General features: G+C 41.5%; 1 long non-coding RNA gene across 4 annotated transcripts; it reads left to right on the forward strand.

The window, feature by feature from the left end:
• Positions 1–2809: 2809 nt before the first annotated feature.
• Positions 2810–7033, forward strand: LOC109737861 (uncharacterized). 4 transcript variants are annotated; one of them, XR_012181943.1, is made up of 5 exons: positions 2810–4600; positions 5133–5267; positions 5481–5628; positions 5751–5804; positions 6627–7033. It is a non-coding gene; the product is annotated as an uncharacterized lncRNA (long non-coding RNA). The 4 variants fall into 4 exon arrangements; XR_012181944.1 differs by having other exon boundaries at positions 3439–4600; positions 5148–5267; XR_012181942.1 differs by having other exon boundaries at positions 3454–4600; positions 5136–5267.
• The last annotated feature ends 1011 nt before the right edge of the window (positions 7034–8044 follow it).

The following is an 8044-nucleotide window of genomic DNA, read 5'->3' on the forward strand; positions in this document are numbered from 1 at the left end:
TCCCAGGTAGATTGATCTTGGATAATGTGATAATGGCATACGAGTGTATCTACTTGATGCGGAGGAAGAAAGGAAAGCAAGGGTGGTGCATTGTTAAAGTGGCTATGATGAAAGCATATGACTGTGCGGAATGGGCCTACTTGCAAGGTATTATGAAGAGACTGGCTTTCTGAAATAGTGGGTCTCTTTGATCATGCGGTGTGTATCATCAGTTAGCGTCCATGTTAAGGTAAATGGAGAGCTATTGCCATCTTTCCGACCCTCTCGGGGGAAACATATTGTTGTGTGTTGAAAGCCTTCCATGTTGTGTGTAGAAAGGACTATGATGTAGGATGGGTGGACTGAGGAATCCGTGTGGGAGTAAGGGCACTATGGATCTTCCATTTGCTCCTTGCAGATTATTGTGATGGGAGAAGTGCCACTCTACTTAATGAGATCATGCAAGCTTATAGTCATGGCTCGGAATAGTGTGTTAGTAAGCAAAAAAGCTCAGTGTTTTTCAGTCCAAATACCGGAGCTTCTATGATGAGATGGGTCAGAAATGTGTTGCAAATTCATAGAGAGGCCCTTTCAGAGAAATATATTGGCCTTCCAATGGCTGTAAGTAGGATCGCGGTTCAACTTTTTTAGTATATACTTGAGAAGTCGACATTGGGGGTGCAAGGATGGTGTGAAAAGAAGATGTCGTGTAAAGCAAAAGAGGTACTTCTAAAGTCTACAATCCAAGCCTTACCGACCTACTCTATGAGTTGCTTCAACACAAAGGGGTGATGCGTCTTCAACGTATCTATATTTTTTGAAGTATTCATGCTATATTTACATCATTTATTAGTAGTTCTGGTGCACTTATATATATATCCTACCACCTAGTGGTAGTTACCCCACATGTATCATATATTATCATGTACTAGTATATATACTACTTTATCATTCTAAATATGTTCAGATACTATATCTAAGATATTTCAAAGCAAGTTACATGAAAAAACACATATGAGCCCATATTTTTTGCTATATTTGTGAAGTACGTAAATATTTGTACGTAGAAAAGAGTATACTCAAAATATAGTACATATTATCTAAAAAGTAATATATGTACTACTTAAACATTGTTATATACTACATACTACATGTACATACTTTCAGTTTTGATAGATTCTACATACAACACACAAAACGCAAGTGATGGTAACTAGCACAGGCGATAGGAAACATTTATCTCACACACACACACACATATATATAGTAATACTATTCATCACCCAGGATGCAGAATACGTTATTTTTTTCACCCGAGGTAATCTTACGATCGCTTCATAAACAAATTACCTTTGGAATACAAATAGTTACATTCATATTGATTCACTACGTAAAATTTGGTATAAAAAACAAAAAAAATTAGTTATAAGACCAGAAATATCGCATTTTATGTATGTTTTACACTATGTTTTTACATTTGTAATTTTACGTAACATAAAATATTTTTTATGGCGAGTATATATTTTCTTACGTTTTCTTTTTACGTATGAAATAAGGCAAAATTTACGAAACCTTAAAATACGATGCATTGATGTCAAAATAGAGAGGGGGTGAAAAATAACTATTCCTCACCCAGGGTTACGAATAGCGCGATGTAACGCTAAACTAAGCATGAGTGTATAATAGCTTATTCTACACCCCTAATAATGCTCTATACAAAATATAGTAATGTAGCACACAAAATATAGTAATTTTTTTGACCATCGAGGAAATTAAAAGCTTGGATAGTAAAAAAATTCAGAATTACTATATTTTATACATTGTTTTACTATATTTTGTACATAGTGTTACTAGTGCTATATATATAGGCTTGCTAAAGTATGCGTACGCGCATTGTGGCATATCGTACGCTCCGGCCACTTCGAGCCAACCAGCGCGCTAACCAGGTGCAAGGGCGCGCACGCGATCATGAGGAAATAATCGAGCATAACCACGTTACGACCAAAACTGCTCCAACCCACTTTGGGGTGCCTAGTAAAGACTCTAGGTTCATTACCATCCGTACTTAATATATTACTGCCAACGGTAAAAATCTTAGGTCCATTATTATCTATACATATTCTATTACTGGCAATGTTTAGGGATGAAATCTTCGATATGTCAGTGCCTAGTAAAAAAACATAGGTTCATTACCATCCATACTTAATATATTATTGGAAATGGTAAAAAACCTAGGTCCATTACTATCTATACTTATTCTATTACTGGCAATGTTTAGGGATCAAACCTTCGATATGTCAGTGCCTAGTAAAAAACCTAGGTTCATTACCATACATAGTTAATATATTACTGCCCACGGTAAAAAAAACCTAGGTCTATTGCTATTTATACTTATTCTATTACTGTCAATGTATAGGGACGAAACCTTCGATACGTCAATGCATAGTAAAAAACCAAGATTCATTACCATTCACACTTAAGGACGTAGCGGATGAACACATCGTAATAGAATTAAAGGTGTTACTTTTCCTTCCACGTGCTGTTACCCTCAAACAACCTGGCTTCTCCGCGGAACACATCGTAATAGAATTAAAGGTGTTACTTTTCCTTTCACGTGCTGTTACCCTCAAACAACCTGGCTTCTCCGCACACGCTGGTGCAACCCGGGCCTGATTAGGAGCGGCCGGCGCGTAGCTTAAATAAAAATGCGCGCACGCACACAATAACATAGTGGTGTATATATATATAGGGCTGGACTATTTATTACTAGTAACAGAATATTATTTTGTTACCATCGGTCCTATAAGAGCGCGATGCGCAGACCACTATAGAAACTCCCGACCCGTCCCCAACCTAACCCGCCTCCTATCGCCGGAGGCAGCCGTCCCGAGCGAGCGACGGCACCAGCCGGAGCGAGGGAGCCTGCGGCGCCGTGATGGGTCGCTCCTCCGACCCACGCGCTGCCGCCGGCCGCCCTCCGCCTCCAACCTTCGGCCCCGCGCTGCGCCCCCCCGCCTCCCACATCCGGCGACCCGCCGCGCCCCCCGCTCGACTCCCTCCTCGGCGACGGGCCACCGCCCGGCCTCCTCCCCGGCGCGCCACCGCCCGGCTCCCTCCCCGGCGACGCGCCTCCAGACTCCTTTCCCCGCCAATGTACACTGCGTGACCCAAGCGCCCGGCTGCCTCAGGGCATGTCCAACGCGGGCGCTTAGGGACGAGCGCCAGGATTAGATTCCCGGCCAATTAGCGGTTAATCTGTTGAATCCTGATGTTATGCGCTGCATCGACGCAAGATGATGCGCCGGCCGCTTGCCCGTTTTTGTGCATGCTCTGACCGCTTGACTACTTAATTTACTCCGTGGAATTAGCGCCTGCCGTTGTAAGCCTGGGCGCTTAGGCGTTTTTTCTATTTTACAATCTTTATTTTATTTTTGGTTAGCGCCTCCATAAGCGGCTCTCATTGTAGATGCCCTCATACGAGGTTGCACGCCGCCGCCGGCCCAACCGTCCCCGTCAGGATCCCCCGCCTCCCACCGTGGCTCCTCGCCGCCACCATGGGATCCCAGCCGGCAGGCTCCCACGAGCGCCCCGTGCCCAGCCGTCTCGCTTCCATCATCGGTAATCGCCCCTCCACCATGCCTCCTCCCACAACCCCGATCCAGATACAGAGACCTCCACCAGGATGCACGTCGGTCTCACCGTGGTCACATCAGAAGTCCAACTGGTCGCTCCATGGCCGGTCGCTCAAAGTGCTGCGTATAGGCCACCCCGTGCTCTACCCCTAGGCCTGGCTCAACTTTCTCCCTCCCATCCTATCTCTCATCTGCCTACTTGTCCTGCTCTGTTTCCATCTCCTGAACTATTTATCATGCATCAACTCTCTCGCTATGTGGTTTTCTTGCTCCCTCTCTCGTAGCTACAACATGGTCACAGACTAGCTGATGGATCCAAAAAATGATTATGGATAATTGTTGTTCTGATCTCTAGTTTCTATTAACTGATGGGTAAGATTCTCTCTCTGATGCTCCCTCATCCTTTGTAGTTTGTGTGAACTGATAGTTTAGACTCGATGAAATCCGTTGTTTGTAGTTTGTGTGTACTGATAGTTGAGACTATGAATTCCATGCTTTGTAGTTTGTATGAACTGATAGTTAAGACTCGATGAGCTCCATGCTTTGTAGTTTGTGTGAACTGATAGTTGAGACCTCGAAGAGTTGTCCATCTCGACTTGGTGAACTCATAGATGATAGTTTTGTGAAGTGAAAATTCTTTTTCAAGTTCTTGTGGTATTTAATACTTTGTGAGCTGATAGCTGATACTTTGAGATGGACGTATAATCAGGCATGAAAATAATGTCAAATACGTGCAGTTTAATGGATGAGTGTTATCTAGATCCTTTTAATCTGAAGGTAGTTGCACCACTAAGGAAATTAAAAAAACAATATTTTCTATTGACAAGAAATGGAAATTTGGCTTAGTAATCGTCCATTACTAGAGGTATTGTCACTTGACCGTTTTCCAGAACTAGTTTCAATTCTTGGACTACCGGCACTTCCAAAATCAAAGACGCCATATCAAAGTGCTCAAAGTTGAAGCAAAGGAGATGAGATGCTAAAAAAAGGTACACATGCTAACAGAAGTTTTACCTTCCAGCCTTTACTCCGCTCTTGTCTGAAGTTTCTGAAAGCAAATCATTAACTTGAAACTCCCCACCTCTTCAACGGGTCTAGCTATAGCTGCAGGCAGTAGAGGATAAAAAATGCATGGATTAATTGGAACTAATCACACATAGGCTATGGGCTACGGATCACATACACATATTAGAAAAATGTGCTATAGATTAGATTGATTGATACCTCCTAGTGTAGTATTTCTGTAAGTGTATTTGGTCTGCACTTATAGGATTTAGGGAAGTACTACAAAAATGTCTTGCATAAATTATGTGCTAAATTTGATGCTCTATAATTGCTTGTCAAAATGCCCCTACGAGAACCAAAATATTTGGATAAAATTTGATGTTGTTGTTCCTATATTCTAGATGAATTTCAATCATACTATTTTGCTACAACAGGCATGTACTTGCTCTGTTTGCAAAATAGTTCTCTTGCAGTTTTCTGTGTTGTAATTTTCCTCTGTCAATCCAACAAAAGCAGCAGTTCTCTTCGCAGTACACAGCACAAATTGGTGTCAAGTCAGCGGAAAAATAATAATTGCATCAGTTCAGATTCGAGATGGTGTAAGTGCAGAAGAAAAAATGGTAGCAGTAAAGGTTCAAGATTGAAAAAGTTGTAAGTTCAACGCGACGTCCCAGATAAGTTCGTGAAAATATAAAAAAATGAAACCCCAATAGGAATTCGAATGGTAAAAGTTCAAGTCACAAATTCCTACTTGGCCTGGATAGCTCATATACACTTTAATCTTGTAATTTAAAAGTTCAAGTGACAACTTTGGAGATGATTGTTTGCAAGTAGTTTACTTTGATGATTCTGTAATTGCATCAGGCCATTACAAAAAATTGCTCTGGAAGTTCAATATTTATTTCAATTCATGAAATAAATACAGTGCCCCGCCCCGCCCCTGCTGCTTGCTAGCTGTCGGTGGTGTGTGCGCGCTGGTCGCTACTGCTGTTTGTTGCTGCTGCAGGGTAAGGTGAGTGAGAAAGAGATTACTGAGAGGGATTTGTTGTTGTTCCTTGTATTGATATGCTCTCAAATTTTTTTGACAATTTTTTCTTGGAATATTGGCCTTGACATTGCCCTTTCTATTAGCAGATAATACAGAGATTAAATACAACTTTGCTACACGGGCCAGCCCCTAGCACTCCGGTACGTTCAAGTTCGCCTCCATGCTCTAGCCAACCCCATTGCTGTGTTTGGGGACTTTAAGTTTGATTTTTTTAAGAAAGGGAGTTGTGTGTTTACTCACTGCCTATAACAATGCATTTTTGTAGTGCTGGTAGTTGTCATTTTTTATCAATCAGTTAGTTGGATATCTTAGTTCAACTAGATAATCGTCTGAGTTAACTTTTCGTGCTCCCAGGGCCAACAAGTTAATATAGATGTGTTCCATTCTAGTGAAGGTTTTGGCAGTAAATTATGCAAAAAAATAAAAGTACTCAAGTTCAGCTCGCAAACCAATAGCAGTCCTATAGTGCAACATGCATCCGATTAAAAAATAGCAAACTTGACTTGAAGCAAGGAAACATAAATTGACAGCAAGGAAAATGCATCATCGTCAATTTGTTCCGCCTCTGTAATTTTTTTTTTGATTTGGGAACTGAGTGACTACAGTTTACTAAAGGATTTCGATATTCTGATGGTGTCCTTGCTTAGCAGAAGTTCAAGATGCTTGTTCAAATGTGATATATAACGAAAATGGTAAAAGATGAATTGTGTTTTCTTGTATAACACAAAGCATTTCTCAGGAAGAAAATTCAGTCAGTGCAACTATATAAACTATGCAAGTTCAGTGATGATGACACCGTCCATTTGGATGAGAAAACACATTTAAAATTAAAATCTATTTTTTTACTTCTATAAGTTCATGATCAACCCCGAGGTAGTTCAAATAATCAAGTCATATAATTCGAAATAATATATTCACTTGTATTATTTTGTGCTCACACTATTTACTATGTTGTGTGACAGGTTGATGAAGATGCTGATTTGACAAAAGGATCAGTGAAGCACTGGGCGATCGAGACACTTTCTTCATCAGATGGTGTACTGCACGACATACTTCCGTTAGTTGAAGATGATACATGGAGTAGTGACCTAAATAAGTTGAAGAAAAATTCTGCAAGTTTGGTGCATGTGCTGCTCCAAATCTATTGTGTGTCTGCGAGTAGCTATTGTATGTCTTCTGAATCATGATGTATGCTATTCTTTGGTACATGTCTTAAGTGTGCGTACGGAAGGCCGAGAAGTTCTATTGCTGGTATACGCCAAGTTCAGAGGCGTTTCCGCCAACGACGCTGAAGCAGCGGTCAAAATTAAACTCGGTTCAGTTTGTGCGTATTCTTTTTTTTATACATCAAGTTGTGAATATGAGTTAATTGGTGGCTTGTGTGTGTGTGTGTGTGTGTGTGTGTGTGTGTGTGTGTGTGTGTGTGCTGGGTACCATAAGTATTAGACGGCAAGTGTATTGAGGTGAGCAGCAAGACGAGGCGTGAAGCATGCCATCATGTGTATGCGGCGAGCTGCTACAACACTAATGTGGCTACTGTCGCAAATGAACTTGGCTGGATGCTTAAGTATTGAGCATTGAGCTAAAGGGATTAGTATAAATTGCAGAAGTGGTTGTGGGATGCTTAAGTTCTTTTGACTTTCTTTTCTCTCATTCGTCATGTACTGACGAGCTTTTTCATTTTTTCTGGTTTCAAAAGTAGAAGAGGAAGATGTTGAGGGTGGTCTACTCAGGGCCTTTGCTGCTGGGGTCGCGGCGTGTCAACGAGCTCCTGCAGGGCTACGGGTTTAGCGACCCAGGCGTATCGACCCGTGCATTCTTCTTTCTCGACAGGAAACAAGAGGGAGCAACAGCACCGAGACAGAGGGAGATGCACACATGCCATGATCAGCACATGCTAGACCCTGTGTAGAAGGCTCAATTATTTTCCCTTGACTCTTGCAGCAATTGAACCGTTTGCCGCGAAAATCCTACGTTTCAAACGAAATGGTTACCATGCATCCAGGCTTATGTTTAGCAAGGTGCACTATAGTGTCCACTTGTTGTCACGTCCCATCTCCTGTATTATTCCATCTATAGCTCATTCGGTTGTACCCTGCTAATGCCCTTTTATTTATTGATGAAACAATAGAAAAACGCCCTGGTGGTGCCTAGGAATTGAGCAAATGGTGCATTGGTTTGTGCCTGGGGATAAAGTAGATGTAGCAGTCCAACATGTATTCTATCATCGGTTCATAGAAAAAGAATAGGGATTTGCATTATAGTTACAGACTAATGGTGTCCTCATGCATCCTACTGTGTCACGTTGTTTAAATTCAATCAGTTCAATTAGATAAGCCATTCAAGTTCGGAGCTAATGATAATCATTAGTTCGGATGAG

This window comes from Aegilops tauschii, chromosome 4 (genome assembly GCF_002575655.3).
Source record: "Aegilops tauschii subsp. strangulata cultivar AL8/78 chromosome 4, Aet v6.0, whole genome shotgun sequence".
Lineage (NCBI taxonomy): Eukaryota > Viridiplantae > Streptophyta > Magnoliopsida > Poales > Poaceae > Aegilops > Aegilops tauschii.